The following is a 17,278-nucleotide window of genomic DNA, read 5'->3' on the forward strand; positions in this document are numbered from 1 at the left end:
CATTATGCTTCAATGACTAATATTTATTCCTGCAGTTCTAGTTTCCTATTCTTTCCCTAGACCACCACCACCTTCTTGAGCTCCATAAGTTTCTAACCAAGGAAGTCATAACAAAGGATTTATTGACCATCAAGTAGGTCTTTCAGATACCCCTCACCAATGATCTAAAGGAATCTTCTTCCAACCATAAGTGGTTGAATTTGGAGGGATAATTGTTTTTATGAGAGTCAAAGTCCAATTCTAGGAAGATAGGCAAGTGATATGAAATCTTATCTTGAGTAGTCCAGGATCTCAACCTCCCCACTTTATCGACAAGTTGGTCAACTATCAAGAATCTATCTAAGACTTTAGCAATATCATCCACACCTGTGCTCCCATTTCTCCAAGTGAGACTTAAAGGAAATGGGGCTATGTATCAAAGGTTGTGATTTTGAAGCATCACTGAGAAATATGAACTCAGTCGATCCGGATGGGCATGAGCGCCCCAAGACTCCCCTACAAAAGTAATAAAGTTCCAAGTCTCCTACCAAGAGGAGAGAGGGATCTGAGAGAAGACCACTTGCTTGGAACAAATCCCAGAAATCTTGTCTATCACCATATGGTCGGTAACAACTCACCAGTTTGATGGGAAGAGAAAAGCCTCTAAAATGTTCTTCTAAGATGATACCTATAGATGAAAATAAGGCCTTGAAGGAAGAAAAATTTGGGTCCTATAGGGAGATAAGCCCACCTAACAAGTTATTCAAATCCATAGCACACGTAAACCAACCCAACCATGAATTTCAAAAGGACTCCTTGACTTTATCGCCTGATACCATGTAGTCTCTTACAATAAAATGATGGAGGGGCAATGAAGGTTTATTAGTATTTTGAGGGAGGTGAATTTTAGGGATCTCCATATCCCTTGAATGTTGAGAGACAAGATGATCATTACTTGGGGGATAATGCAGGCTTCTGCGCTCTAAGGGCCCATGAACCAAATTCTGTGTCTGTAAGAGGTGATAGGCTTAATCTACATTGGATAGGTTTAGGAGGATTTCCTTCTCTAACAAGATAATTTTTATCTTGTTTTTTATTTCTAATGGTGATGTTTTGGAATGAATAGTTAGATTCAGTCGATAAGAAGTCAATTGTGGAAACCCCAAAGAATGTAGGGATGAGGGATAAATTCAACACATCTTTATAAGAGGTCGAGGAAAGGGGATTGAAGGGAATGGTGTGTCAGTAAAAGGATAAGTGAGAATGATGAATAGGTGGGCTTCAAACAAGAAGAGACCTGGCTGGATTGGAAGAGAGAAGTCATAGGATGTCTATTTAATATTAGGGCCAGATTTTGGTAGGACCCTTGGAGATGTGGTGTATGTCTGTTATGGAAAGAGTTGAAAGATGAAACACCATTCTGAGCAATGTTTGATAAGTTAAAATAAGTACAGGAAGAGGAAGGATAACTATATGAATAATTAAGTGCATTCAATTCAATCTATTCAATAAGCATAGATTCTTCAGAGGATAATTATTCAATAAGAGAGTTTGGAGCAAGTATAGGCTTACAACGCAATTCCTCACTATCATTAGATGAGCCCATAACTTGAGAAATATCATGATCATGTGTGGCTTCAAAATCGTGGAAAACATTGTTATAATCCATTGATTTTTCAACAACCCCTTCAGTGTAAAATCCAACTGGAGACATTTCATGAGAGTTCAAAACTTTGTCGATATCATGAGTAAGGTGACCTTCAACGAGACTATTCTCTACTGTAAAAAATTTAGGGCTCGAGAGATGGGCCACAACCTTGCTATTGAAGGTTTTCTTAGTCATCTTAGGAGTGGATTTCAATCGCCATTCCACTGGATCCCTCTGATTTGGTTGAGTGGAATTTTATAGAACTGAATGCACAAGAGGCCTAGCCATAACTTTGCAATGGGTTTAGAAGCCAAAACACTCGTGTAGAGGGGCCTTACAGGGTTTGACTAGGTGGCCCACTTCCCTATAGTTAAGGAATTTGAATTTTCCAGTAGTCTAATGTTTTAATGATAACTTTCTCCACCAAACAATTTTTTATTGACACAGGAAACCCCTCTGAGGTATCCATTTCAACAAGAACCCATGTCATTTGTTTATCTACAATAAGAAATGATGCTTCTTCAAGGAAAACAAACTTGCATAAAGTATTTTCCACCTTGATAAGGACTTCTTTAGTCTAGAGCTCAAGTGGGAACCCCAAAAGCATTACCCACAATTTTTTACGCAAACATTGTTCTGTCCTCGGGAAGAAAGTTTGGTGCCACCATTGTAACCAAAGTGAACCCCTACATATGACCCAAGGCTTTCTAAGGATAAATTCCAAATCAAAATCTAATAGAAAATGGAAATGAATCCATTTGTTGACTAATATGTTTACGATCGAAATATATCCCACCAGAGGCTTCTAAGTCACCCTAACCTAGGAGAGGAGTTTTCCATGTGACATTGAGATATAATTGAGCTTACCCACTAGGGATCTCTTGGATAGGGAGTCAACTATGTCCATATTGACGTCTAATCCTAGGGTCATATCCTTCATGGTTTCCAATGATTTATCATGTTTCTAGGTGTGTTTATGTTTAGATCTCCCCGCGCCCCCCCCTCGAGCTTAGGAAAAATCCCTTATCGTGTAGCTCTGGAAACTTAAAAAAAGTATCAACAGACTGCTCCTAACTTACATGATTAGAAAAGCTCTGCAATTTTGCTGACCACGATAAATATCGAGGATAGACCTAAAGAGAGTGGCCCACATTAGCAATCGAGGGAGACATGCCCCTACTTGCTCGATTATCTTGGTAAATATTTACAAATCCCTCTGGTGCCTTGCTGGAAGGCTAGTCCACATGGCTTAGAAACATGAGACCACTTGAACGAAGATCAAGCTAGTGAGACCACCTCCAAAATCCAAGAGAAAAAACTTTATCATTCAAGAAGGAGCTAAGAACCTATAGTAGGGATCCCTACAACGAAACATAACAGATAAGACTAAACCCTAAAACAACTAGGATAGGATGCAAGCAGTTGAGGACCAAGGTAAGGATTCATATTCCCTAGCAGTGATGGTCGAACCAAAAACCCTAACCTCCATTATGGTTTTTTTGGCCTTGTCACATTATTTTGATGTTCATTCAATTTTTTTTTATGTTGCCATTGTTCTTTGAACCTGAATTATTTGCATATCCTGAAAGTATTCATTCTGTGAGGGATGAGACACACATATAGTGATGCCTTATACAATGTTTACAAATTAGTAATAGGTGGGTTTTTTTTTAAGTTAAATACTATGAGATTTATGTGTTATAGGAGTTATGGTTTTATTTTACGAGACTAGCATAAAGATAATAATGTGGAATAAATCCACTTCCGAGAGAGTTAGATTGAGGTGAATCTCATTAACAGATCTACAAATTTCATAGTTACATGGCCATGGAACTTTTCTACAAATTGGCATCAAAGAAATGAGAAGTCTAGCATTTGTAAGTATTAGATAGCAACCTAGAGAAAACTACAAAATGATTCTTTTTGAAAAAAAATATATGTAAGTGGGAATGTGATTATAAGACTTGGTAAGACATTATACATGCTAGATAACAATCTAAATAAAGAAAAATGAAATTTTTTAAGACTTTTAGATTTTTAAAAAGAATTATATATATAGATATACACACACCTTTTCTTTAAAACTATAGGTAAATGAACATGGAAATAAGCATACATTAGTAAACAGGTAGGATTGGTTTGTTAGTTAGATTGGGTTGTTGAGATATTTTCTCAACAATATTCTCCTTATTTGGAATTTGTTGGATCTCATGATCACTATTTATATGAATAGTTTTGTGTGCAATATGTTTTCTCCTCTAATTTCTTTCTTGATATCAAAGCCTCTATGGGAATGACTCTCTCAAAAGAGGGACCAAGGAAATGGAAGAGATATGAGGTTTTGTTCTCTATACATAGATTAGTATAGTTGCATGAATTTATTTCTACTGTGAATTTTTTGTTTCCTTACGTAGATCAAATCACTGCAACGCAACAAAAATTTGGCAAAGGCTCTTTGCGTCAGATCTTGCTTCAAATCTATGTAGTGTAAATCCATGTAGTTGTGGAGGAGAAGGAGTTGGAAGAGTTGTTGATCCACTTATTTGGTGCATCTATGCACAAGGATTGCTTCCTGACCTGATTGCTTGAAATTTCCCTGTCATTTGTTCGAATCTCGAGGAGCTATCCGTAAAGGTATTCGCTAATGGCATAAGATATTAGTTCTGGTTGTTTTGTTAATGACAGACTTAGGGTTTTCTCTGCTGTTGAGATGTAGCTGCTAAGCATTGGTAATGGAGTATCGAGCTGTTAGATGGAAAGTCCATATAACATGGATTGGAGTCGTACTATTAGAAATAATTGTTCTGTGTAGAACGTGGAGCATCATTCAGGAGGAAGTCATGATACGAGAGTTCGTCGTTGTGTGAGTTTGAAGGGAGTTTGTAGTGTATAGTGTGGAAAGCGTAAAGTTGCAACATGTTGTGTGTTTCATGAGGATTGGTGTTATGTGGACTTTTGCTTTCTTGGACAAGATGTTTATTGCTTGATCGTCAGAAATTGAGATTGAAGGCTAGAGTTCATTGAAAAAGAATGTTGTTGTGTAGCTTGCGTAAAGGAACATTTGTTAGATTCCACCTGGAAGAGAGAATCAAATGTTGTTAAATAATTTTGATACACCTGCATAAGAACCTACAACCCTGTGTATTTGAGCTCTCACTTAAAAATGAGAGTCAATATCATTGTTGTAGTCTATTGTAGCAGCTACAACCACCCTCCAAAATTTTGGCCTGCACCCAAATTCGGAGCCTCCCTTGAGAGTTTCACTTGACGGTTGAATGCACTCAGGTTCACTCCGTGATCTCATGTGAGCCTTTGCACCCACCTTGCTTGTTCATTTCACCCAAGCTTTTGCATGATGATTTCAATGTCTTGCTTGTGACCATGTTCTGGTCATGCTTAAGGTCTTCAATTTGTGTGTACATGTAACTTATGGTCACTATGAAAACATTTGTCACACTCACACATGGAGTCCCATTCACTGTCACGCAAGCATCATCACGGTCGATCAACGATCAATCACAAGTGTTGCGCTTGTCGCTTGCATCATCATTCAGTCATGTTGAACATGTGTGTCTGGATGGTTTGATTCGTCTCGTCATCGAGTCATGTAAGTGTGTGTTTGCAGGATCACATATACATCTCTCGCTTGTTCACACACTTAGTCATTTTGCTTAAGTTCTAACGACCAGACTCCCCTTTGACACTCAGACCATCACCCCACCATTGACTAGATCGACTATCACCTAGAACAACGCAGAAGCACCAAGCAAGTCATTTCAAGCTGCGTTGCTCGCAAGAAATTCAATCAACCTTCATGTTGGCCACCCAGAGAGTTGGACCTGGCAGCCACCCTGGGACTGACTCCACTAAAAAATTGCGCAGAGGCTGCTAACCTTGCCCACTCTGTTGACTAAGGAAATTGCATAGACAGGGCGAACAGGCACCCAGTGGCCGTCCCTGTCTCCCTCAGAAAATTGCACAGTTTTTCCAGCCAGTCCTCCTGACAGTTGACCGACTTCTCATCCAGAAAATTACGTAGTTTTCATGTGCAGGCCCTCTGCTGCCCAACTGACTACTCATCTCATAAATTGTGCAGAGATGATCAGCAGGTCGGCCTCCGAGCATCAGTGCAATTTCTCTCGCTAGCAGCTCCCAGCAGCAGACTGCTAGTTCCCTCCAAGAATTGTGTAGTTTTTGCTGCCAAGCTCCCGACAGCTAATTGCTTGTTCCCCTTAGGAATTGTACAATTTCTGCTGCCAGTGACCAAGCAGCTAGCTGCTAGTTCCCTCTAGGAATTATGCAGTTTTGGCTACCAGGCTCCCGACTAGTTCCCCGAAAAGATTGTGCAAATCCTGTCTACCAATATTCCCTACAAACCAACCTATTCCTCCATGAAATTGCACAGATTTTGTTGTCAAGAACCACTGCTTTCTCATTTCAGAAAATGCGCAGATTTTGTCTACCCTGCCTTCCCACAACCTAGACTGTTCCTCCCAAAATTTACGCAGTTTTTCCCTCCAACTGAGCCAGACCTCGTGGACAGTCACTGTCGATCCAGATCCCCTGTCTTCATTGCCCAGTGACTCTTGTGAAATTTTCATCACCAGTTCCCGGAGCCATCATCCTACCTCGCAACCTTGTGGCCTCTCCCAGTCACCTGCATTCGAAATGATCATGTGTCATGGTAGACTAGGAAGTTTTTGGATTTGATGTTGTCTCGTCATTAGTGACTCCAGGTACAGGTACACCAACAAACATGGTGTGACAACAAATGGGATGAATGACAGGAGCACATGTATAAGGATAGGTTCACCAATGGACGAAGGAACGATGCATGCGAAGAGATCTGCTCATGAATGGATGATCACGCAAAGATGTGTTCGCAGACAGACGAACGAGCAAACATGCAAGATGTGCTCACAAACAGGCAAACATGCACCTTTCGTGAACAGATGAGCCTCTCAAGCCTTCCAACATACAAGCAAGGAGCATCATGCCAAAGAAACATCAAGCAAACCAACAACCATCGAAGAATCGACACACTTTTCCATGCGGAGGTGAAGCTGTGACACACCATGAAGACATCCATCACCTAGCAACACTACAGCTTGACATGCACTCTAGCAGCAACACGAGTACCAACACTGTCATGTCGAGTTGTGTCATGAGTCATGTCGTCCACATCTCTATTGTGGGCCATGTTGTTGATCAATGTAATGTAACGTGGAAGTCCAAGAGACCCACATGTTGTACAAAGAGTCATGTAAAGTAGAAAATCATGGAAGTCAAATAGTCATGAGGGTAGTCGAACAACCATAAGGGTCAATTTCACCCTTGGCTATAAATACCCCCTCATTTGTACATGCAAGGGACTTTTTCACCTCAGCTCCTCCCACATAGCCAAGAGAGCCTGTAATATTTTTTTTGAGGAGTAAGTAGTGGTTCCAACACCCCACGCATGGGGTTAGTGATGTATGGTGTAACGATGTGTCTTGGAACTTTCGCTTAATTCAGAAGCCTGCTAATAGGCCAACACATTTTCACACATGTATTGTAACTGTTTTAAGACTAATCTTGAACACTTGTAATGCATGTTTCTTTAACCTGTGTTGAACACTTGAACTTATTTCACTTGTTGTAATACATAATATGTTAATGAAAATGTGTTGTATATGTTGTTAACATTGTCTTGCCTATGGTGGCTACCTCCCTGGACATCAGACAAAACTCTCACATAAAACTTGCTGTAACAACTGTTGCACTCGTGCAGACTCATCCGCTGAGTGTTGTACGTGTTATATTCCCTTGTGTGTTCTGATTGCCGCATCCATGTGGAATGCTCCTATGGAAGTTGTGCACGTCCTGTTGTGTTTTGTGTTCCTAGCAGAGTTGGATCTTCCTCCCAACTGACTTGGGACTCACTCTCACCCTCTCCCTCTACAGTGAAAGAACCATTGACACAAGTAACACTAAAAATCACCAAGCACACAAACCTTACTTCTCGAAGATGAAGCAGACCACTCTCCTATGCTGACAAGCAAGAGTTGATGCAAATCCTTAAGACAATGGCAACCAGGCCATCATACCAGATAGGACTCCCACACCAAACAATGTGAGGTCTAGTTTGGACTTCATACAGGGGTTATCCCATGAATGTTGGCAGGTCCATCACTGTCAACATTTCTGCTGCCAGAAGGAGGGCAGCCATTTGTATATGGCTGAACATCCTCTCACACTCATTCATCAACCATCTGGTCAAGGCAATAACTTGCACTCTCTCTCACCTACACACGACTCTACAGTTGGTTACTCCTCACCTCCCAAGATTGAACACGAGATTCTGTATCAACACCTTCACTCTGTCTGTTCAATCACTTGCCAGTTCGCGAAAGAAGTCAGACTAATTCCAGGCATACAACATCTTCCATATGCATCAAGGAAGCCAAAAGCCACTCCCACATGAGTTTTTGTATCATCGGTGGAAGAAGTAGTCCTTTCCAAACTTGAAGGTCTGGTAGAAGCTATTGAAGACTGAGAGGAACCTCCAGTCTTATTGCAAGGTGAACAAGACACTCTTGTGATCTTGGGATCAAACTCCGGTACTGGAGGTGGAGGGGAGGGCAGCGGAGGAGGTGGAGGCAGAGACAAACCAACGGAATGAGAGACAGAACCATCGGGTTCTGAGGAAGAGGACGAGGAAGAAGAAGATATGGTTGACCCAAATTTGGAAGATGACTGAGGGACCATTAGCTCTCCCAACTGTTCTGCACAAGATGCCAAAGCGAGTGGAGAGAATGAACATCAAGTTCAACCTTGACAACACAGTGAAGGTAGAAGACCACTTGGAAAACTTCTACCTATAGCTGTAGACCCTTGAGGTATGATATGATGACGTAGCATGTAGATTATTCCCATGTACCATGGATGGTCGCGCAGCTACATGGTATCACAGCCTTCCACCAAACTCTATACATAACTCGGGTGCATTGAAATGCATTTCCTTAGAAAATTTTGCTGATGATAAGACCCTAGCCATGCTACTCAAAGAATTGGGAAGCCTCACGATGGAGGGAAAAGAAAAAGTAAAAGAATTCAATCAAATGTTTACATGCATATTGAATAAGTTTGCAGCGGACACTAAACCTCATGACTCCATCACTGTTGATTACTACATGTTTTCACTGCAACCAGCATTGCACAGTTCGTCAAGCAAGCTGCGAAACCAACACTCTTAGAAAACTGCGAAGAGGCTACTGTTGTTGAGAAATACTTGTGTGCAATTGGAGTCATTAAGGATGACGAATCAGCAAAGGACTCCAAGGATGCGAGTAGGAAGTCCCAAGCATTGGCGAGCAAGAGTAGAGACAAGGAAGCAACTGATATTGAGACCCTCACTCACCTTGTCAAGAACTTGACTACGGAAGTGTCCGAGCTCAAATAATGGAAAACATACACATTTTCAAGCAGCCATTCGCCCAAACAGAGACAGGAAAACAGCTCATCAAGCAGCAACCGGTTGCTCCAAAAACTGTGCAGAAAACAATGTTCTAGGTCGAACAATGCACAGATCCTAAGTTCTGTTCTTTCCACAAAGAACATCACCCTGAGAAGTCTTGTTCAGATTGGAAGTGAGTCGCAAGCTCTTTCTGCAGTCACTCACTTGATACGGAAAACAATATGCAGGAGAAAACAAAAGACAATGATGATGACGAAGAGGTTGCACTAGATGAACCATCAAGCTCTGGGCATGTGGTGAACGTGTATGAGTGCTCGCGAACTATGTCAAAGAAGAATACCGAGAAGCATCCCTGAAATCAAACTGACTGTTACAATCTTAGGAGTAAATGGGGCTCCCCCCACACTTGGGGAAATGAAAGAGAAGATAAGACTGCTGATGAGGAAGGTTGACGCACCAGCCGCCCCAAAGTAGAAAGCACAAAACAAGTCTGGGAAGACAACGATGGACAAGAGTACATCCATGAGCAGTAAGCTGCCAAAAACTTCACCGGACAACACGAACATCCATTCTACCCCGGACACCTCTGTAAGTCTACCACCTCTAGACTACAAAATTGTTGAGGACATGAAGAAAAATCAAGCGAACATTAGTTTGTTCGAGTTAGCTAAGATCCAGAGTCAGCCAGATATCCTGTTGTGCGCATTGGGACAGACAGCAATGGATAGCGCAACCTCTACCAGCAAGGGAGCAAGCACACCTCCCAGACCACTTTTCACTGTGCTCAATACAATCCGGATGGAAGAAGCGAACTCAGGTTGCCCTCCATTCCTAGTATCTTTTGAAATTTTCAACTACAATGTTTACAACTGTTTGGTTGATTACAGTGCAGAAACCAATGTCATGCCGCTCTCCATTGCGAAAAATATCAATGCACAATGGAGTGAGACATCCACGCGTATCATCCAACTTGATCGAACATCAGTACTAGCCATTGGTGAACTACGAGACATGATCATACGACTATCTCATGACGGTTGAGTCCATCAATGCATCAACATAGTGGTTGTGGATATACAAGAAGCATACGGTATACTACTCAGTAGAGATTGACCCAACAAGCTAGATGGATATTTTGCTACAGACTAGTCTCACATGTGTCTTCCATACAAGGGAAAGTGCAACCGAATCTGGGTGTTGTTCGAGAGGTACATGAAGCATAATGTCACTCCCCTTAACGACAAGAATGAACTGTTGGCCTTCGTAGAACTCATGTTTGGCAATTTCCTCCTTGAAACAACATTGGGGTGTTATCCTGCACAGCCAGCTCCAACCCCACCAGACACGCAGTTGGGACTCCTTCCTTGCCCAACTGATGGTAATGAAACTTGTACAGTACATTGTACCAATAGTAGCAGTAGTATTAGCACATCAAGTGGTTTGTGACGGATCAAAGACACAGTACAACTCAAGAGTCGGGTGTGTCTTGATTGACCCTTACAACAAGAAGCATATGGTTTCAAGTTGCTTGGAGTTCGAGTGCATGAACAACGTTGCTGAGTATGAAGCACTCATGTTAGTCTTGTGGAAAGCCATCAGCCTCAACGTGGTTGCTCTCAAGGTGGTAGGTGATTTAGAGATCGTGGTACGACAGGTATGTAACACCATTCATTGTTTGTCACCGCATGTCGAAAGTTACTAGCAAGAGGTATGGTGACTAATCTCAAACTTCCAAGAATTTAACATCATTTTTGTACCACGTACACGTAATGCAGATGCCAATGCACTGGCAAATGCAGCTTCGAGAATGTCACCGATTAGGGATAGATTTACTATTGAAATTTTGTACAAACTATCTATCCCAGAAAACATAACTAACTTACACGTGTTTAATGATGATCAATAGATACTGCATTTCATGGCCAATGCTGACGTCTTCAAAGATGCAGCGATAGATGATGACGAGCACGAGCGCTCTCTACAAGCAGAAGCTGGTAACAAGAAAGGCCACCTTATTACAAAAGGTGTGGAAACATTGGAAAAGCTTTATGACTTGCAAGAATGTTTCCAGGGATCGAGGAACAATAAGACCCATAGTTCCACCATAAGGCACAAACTGATCAACCTAGGAACATAAAAATATCCGAAGTTTGTCAATCTTGGTACATGTTACACACAGCAAGAGCGGAAAGCCTTTGTCCGTTTGTTCAAACATTATCGATATGTGTTCACGTGGATGTATGATGATATGAAAACTTATGACACGTGGATCATCCAGCACATTATCCTGATCAAAGAAGGGGTCAAGTTATATCAACAAAAGCTGAGGAAAGTTCATCTGTTGCTTGAACCCCTCATACAGAAAGAGCTTACTAAGCTGTTGGATGCACGGATCATATAAAAAGTTCATCATTCCACATGGGTTTCAAATCTTGTTCCTGTACGTAAGAAGTCTGGGGAAATAGGCTTGTGTGTCGATTTCCAGAACGTAAATCGTTCCTCGGACAAAGACAACTACTCCGTGCCATCTATGGAACACATTTTGCAAACAGTATCTAGGGCACAAATGTTTTCTCTTCTTGACGATTTCTCAGGATACAATCATGTTCTAGTAGCAGAACTTGATAGATTCAAAACTACTTTCCGTACCAAGTGGGGTACGTTCGCTTATAGAAAAATGTCATTTGGGCTTGTAAACATAGGTGCAACATTTCAGCGTGCCATGGACATCTCTTTTCACGGACTCATCGGACAGAGTGTACTGGTATACCTCGATGATGTGGATGTGTTCTCAAGAATATGAGAGGACCACATATGCCATCTGAAGGAATTTTTGAGTAATGCTGGAGATACGGGATTTCCTTGAATACCAAAAAGAGCGTATTTGCAGTGTCAGAGGTGAACCTCCTTGGACACATTTTTTCCAAAAGAGAGATCAAGGTGGATCCAGACCGGGTCCAGACTATTACACATATCCCTTACCCAGCCAACAAGAAAGCCATGCAGTCCTTCTTGGGAAAGATAAACTTCCTCCGAAAGTTCATCTTAGATTATGCACAGATAGTCAAGCCCATGGAGGACAAGATCAAGAAAGACACAATCTATAGCTGGGGAAAGAGGGAAAAGTATGCATTTTCCCAGATCAAGCAGGCCATTACAGAAGCACCTGCCCTCTATAGCCTAGACTTCAAGAAAGGCTTCCTGCTATATACCTTCGCCTCCTATAATTCACTAGCTACAGTACTCACTCAGAAGGGCGAAACGAATGATGCACGTCCCATCTCCTTCATGAGCGTAAGCATGCAGGGACTAGAGGTCAACTACCCCGCCATTGATAAGAAAGTGTATGTAATGTACTAGGCGGTGAAACACTTCAAGCCCTACTTGCTGAAGAACCACTGCATAGTCTTTGCCCCTCACTCAACAGTCTGCACATTGCTTGTACAACAAGAACTGGGTGAATGGTGTGCGAACTGGATGACAAGCTTGCAAGAGTATGATATTGAAATCAAGCCAGTTCACATGATCAAAGGACATGGGCTTTGTAGACTTGCATCTGAAGAAGTACACGCCCCGAAGAACGAAGAAGAGCTCGCCGGCTGGGAGAAGGAAATTGAGATGTACGATATAAGGCGAGTAACACCCATTGAAGATAGAACCTCTTGGTACGTAGATGTGCACCAGTACCTTGAGCACGACATCGTACCCTCTCACTTTTCCATCAGACAGAAGAGGGCATTGTGCCTTAAAGCCTTAGCATATTAGTCAGTGCATGGAGTTCTTTACAGAAAGCACAGTAATGGAGTTTTGCTCAGGTGCCTCAAGGCACATGAATCAAATAAGGTACTTCAAGATCTACATGATAGACCCATCAGGGGTCACTTTGTGGGAAACACCATTGTGCACAAAGTTATGCAAGCCAGTTTTTACTGGCCCACATTATTCAAGGATGCACATGCTTATGCCCGCAAGTGCCCGGTCTATCAGCGATTTGCTGGCAGAACATGAAGATCAACAGCCCCACTGCACCTTGTTGCAGTGACCGAACCATTCCAATAGTGGGGCTTAGACATCATTGGGGAAATCTTCCTGCATTCGTCAAAGCAACACCACCACATCCTAATAGCAATTGACTACTTCACGCGGTGGATGGAAGAAGTTCTGCTCAAACAAGTGAACGATTAGGAGGTCATCAGCTTCCTCCAGCAGAACATCATCTCACGCTTCAGCATTCCGGTATCACTTGTTTTTGATAATGAAATGTACTTCTTGTCTTTGAAATCTATGATTTTTCATTACAAAATGGTATTGTGCTAACACATTCATCTAACTATTACCCGCAACGAAATGGTCTTGCAAAATCCATGAATAAAAACCTCATTCGCATAATCAAGAAGATTGTTTTCTCTGAGCAGCGCAATTAGCATACTGCCCTGACGAATGCATTATGGGCTGACCATGTAACACCCAAGCCCTCTTTGAATACCTCACCATACTTCCTAGTTTATGGTAAAGGAGCTATCCTTCCACCAAATATCTACTTGCCTACACTTCAACTTTCCCAAGAATCTCAAGGCAAGCCTTTCTAGCTAGTACAACATAGGATGGATGCTCTCCATAAGCTTCAGGAAGAAAGGATGAAAGCAAAAGAAAAATTCACACTCCACCAGAACCATATCAAGATATGGTTCGATAAGAAGTCTACAGGAAAATCTAACTTCGGTGTTGGTGACTTAGTTCTGAAATGGGATAAGCCCCATGAAGACAAAGGCAAATATACAAAGTTCCAGTCCCTGTAGATTGGTACATACATAGTCCATGAGAAGCTTGGCCCACACACGTATCGTTTGCAATCACTTGACGGGAGGATTGACAACCTTCCTGTCAACGACCAAGATCTCAAGCATTACTTTTAGTAGGCCGGGTCGCGCCCGTGCCATGTACATAGTCTTCTTGCTGCTTGCTTTTTTGTCTTGCTTGCTTTCCTTATTATCTTTGTTTTCACTTTGTTTTCTCTACTTACTATTTTTGTTCATGTTTGTTTTGTTTTCTTGGTATATTACTATTTTTTTTTTTTTTCGGAAATAAGTGCTGCCAACTACTATGTTCTGGCTTTTGAATAGGGTATGTGGCTAAAATTTGAAGATACTTGTGACACTGCAGCACTTGGTCGGTCTTGTGTTCGTCTTCTCTGTGCTTAGTTATAACCTTCTGCTCTATGTGTTCAAGCTCATCCAACTAGTAGAAATGGAGAAGGGGAAAATCTAAATGAGCAAACCTATGTCAGAGGTCTTACATGCTTCTCTAAAGGGACAAACTCTTCTGATCTTAATAAGTCAGGATCCCTCTTCTACCCCAAAAATAAATAAGTGCCTATGCATAGTCCACTTGAAAAATACAAAGGCGAAAGAAGAGAAAGGCTCCATGCACAGAGAGGTGAAACATGCAACTCCACCGGGGTACTGTCAAGGATTGTTGGCAGTGGAACAATGTGCGTGTTCCTGTGTGACTTCACCAAGGTACTGTCCAGGCCAGCTGGAAACAAAGCAACACTAGAGATGAAAAATTATACTCTGAAAATCTTCAAATCGTGAGCTAAACTACTCTTCCTGGATTCGAAACACTATGATCAAGTTGAACTTTTGATTGTGTTTGACTAAGTTGGCAAAACGTGAACCATGTATGTCCATGGGGTAAGTGGGGAAACCGAAGTAACCCACATAATGATTCAATACTCCCTGAAAGACCAAGGCCTGTGCTATCAATGAACCAAAATAGAGAAGTTGGAGTTATACCAGTGTGTCGTCAAGTGTTGTAGTGGCTACAACCACCCTCCAAAATTTTGGTCTGCACCCAAATTCGGAGCCTCCCTTGAGAGTTTCACTTGATGGTTGCATACACTCGGGTTCACTCCACGAGCTAATGTGAACCTTCACACCCACCTTGCTTGTTCATTCCACCCAATCTTTTGCATGTTGATGTCAATGTCTTGCTTGCGACCATGTTCTGGTCATGCTCAAGGTCTTCACTTCGTGTGTACATGTTATGTTTGCTATGAAAACATTTGTTGGACTGACACACAGAGTCCCATTCATTGTTGTGCAAGAGTCATCATGGTCAATCAATGATCAATCACAAGTGTCGCACTTGTCGCTTGCACCATCGGTCATTCTTGTTGAACATGTGTGTCTGGATGGTTTGAGTCATCTCATCGTTGAGTCATGTAAGTGTGTGTTTGCATGATCACATATACATCTCTCGCTCGTTCACACACTTAGTCATTTTGCTTAAGTTTTGATGACCAGACTCCCCTCTCACACTCGGACCATCACCCCGCCATCAACTAGATCGACTGTCACCCAGAACAACACAAAAGCACCAAGCAAGTCATTTCAAGTTGTGTTGCTTGCAAGAAATTCAATCAACCTTCACGCTGGCCACCCGGAGAGTTGGACCCGACAGCCACCCTGGGACTGACTCCCCTCAAAAATTGCGCAGAGGCTATTGACTTTGCTTGCTTCACTGATTGAGGAAATTGTGTAGACAGGCTAGACAGACACCCAGTGGCTGTCCCTGTCTCCCTCAGAAAATTACGCAGTTTTTCCATCCAGTCCTCCCGATAGTTGACCGGCTACTCATCTAGAAAATTGTGTAGTTTTCATGAACATGCACTCTACTATCAAGAAGTCCGCTCAGCTTAGAAATAGCATAGAGATGATCATCAGGCCGGCCTCCCAGCATCACTGCAATTTCTCTCGCCAAAAGCACCTAGCAACAGACTGCTAGTTCCCTCTAGGAATTGTGCAGTTTCTGCTGCCAAGATCCCAATAGCTGACTGCCTGTTCGCCTTAGGAATTGTGCAGTTTCTGCTGCCAGTTCCCTCCAGGAATTGTGCAGTTTTTGCTACCAGGCTCTTGACCAGTTCCCCCAAAAAACTACGCAAATCCTGTCTTCCAATCTTCCCAGCAACCCGGCCTGTTCCTCTAAGAAATTGCACAAATTTTGCTGTCAAGACCTGCTACCCAATCATTTCGAAAAGTGCGCATATTTTTTCTGCCCTACCTTCCTGCAACCCAGACTGTTCCTCCCAAAATTTGCGTAGTTTTTCCCTCCAACTGAGCTAGACCTCGCGAATAGTCACTATCGATCCAGATCGCTCGTCTCCATCACCCAGTGATTCTTGTGTAGTTTTCATCAGCAGTGCCCAGATCCATCATCCTGCCTCACAACCTTGTTGCCTCTCCCAGTAACCTGCATCCGAAATGATCATGTTTCATGGTAGACTAGGAGGTTTTATGATTTGATGTTGTCTCATCATGAGTGACTATACGTATAGGTACACCAACAAACATGGCGCGATGAAAAATGAGATGAACGAATAGAGAACATGCAGAAGGACAGGTTGACCAATGGACGAATGAATGATGCATGCAAAGAGATCTGCTCGCAAATGGATGATCATGCAAAGATGTGTTCGCGGATAGACAAACGAGCAAACATGCAAGATGTTTTCACGAATGGACGAATGAACGAACATGAACCTTTCGCGAACAGATGAGCCTATCAAGCCTTACAACATACAAGAAAGGAGCAAGGTGCTAAAGCAACATCAAGCGAACCAACGACCATTAAAGACTCCACACACTTTTCCATGTGGAGGTGAAGCTGTGACACACCATGAAGGCATCCATCACCCAACAACACTACAACTCGACATGCACTCCAGCAACAACATGATTGTACCAGCACTGTCATGTTGAGTCATGTCATGAGTCATGTTGTCCACATCTCTACTGTGGGCCATGTTGTTGATCAATGTAATGTAACGTGGAAGTCCAAGAGACCCACTTGTTGTACAAAGAGTCATGTAAAGTAGAAAAATCATGGAAGTCAAATAGTCATGGGGGTAGTCGAACAGCCACAAGGGTTGATTTCACCTTGGCTATAAATACCCCCTCATTTGTACATGTAAGGGACTTTTTCACCTCAGCTCCTCCCACATAGCCAAGAGAGCCTGTAATCTTTTCTTTGAGGAGTAAGTAGTGGCTCCAACGCCCCGCACATGGGGTTAGTGATGTATGGTGTAATGATGTGTCTTGAAACTTTCACCTAATTCAGAAGCTTGCTAACAGGCCAATACATTTTCACACATATATTGTAGCTATTTTAAGACTAATCTTGAACACTTGTAATGC

This window comes from Pinus tabuliformis, chromosome 4_1, assembly GCF_031772625.1.
Source record: "Pinus tabuliformis cultivar Carrire ecotype Pingquan chromosome 4_1, CPIR1, whole genome shotgun sequence".
NCBI lineage: Eukaryota > Viridiplantae > Streptophyta > Pinopsida > Pinales > Pinaceae > Pinus > Pinus tabuliformis.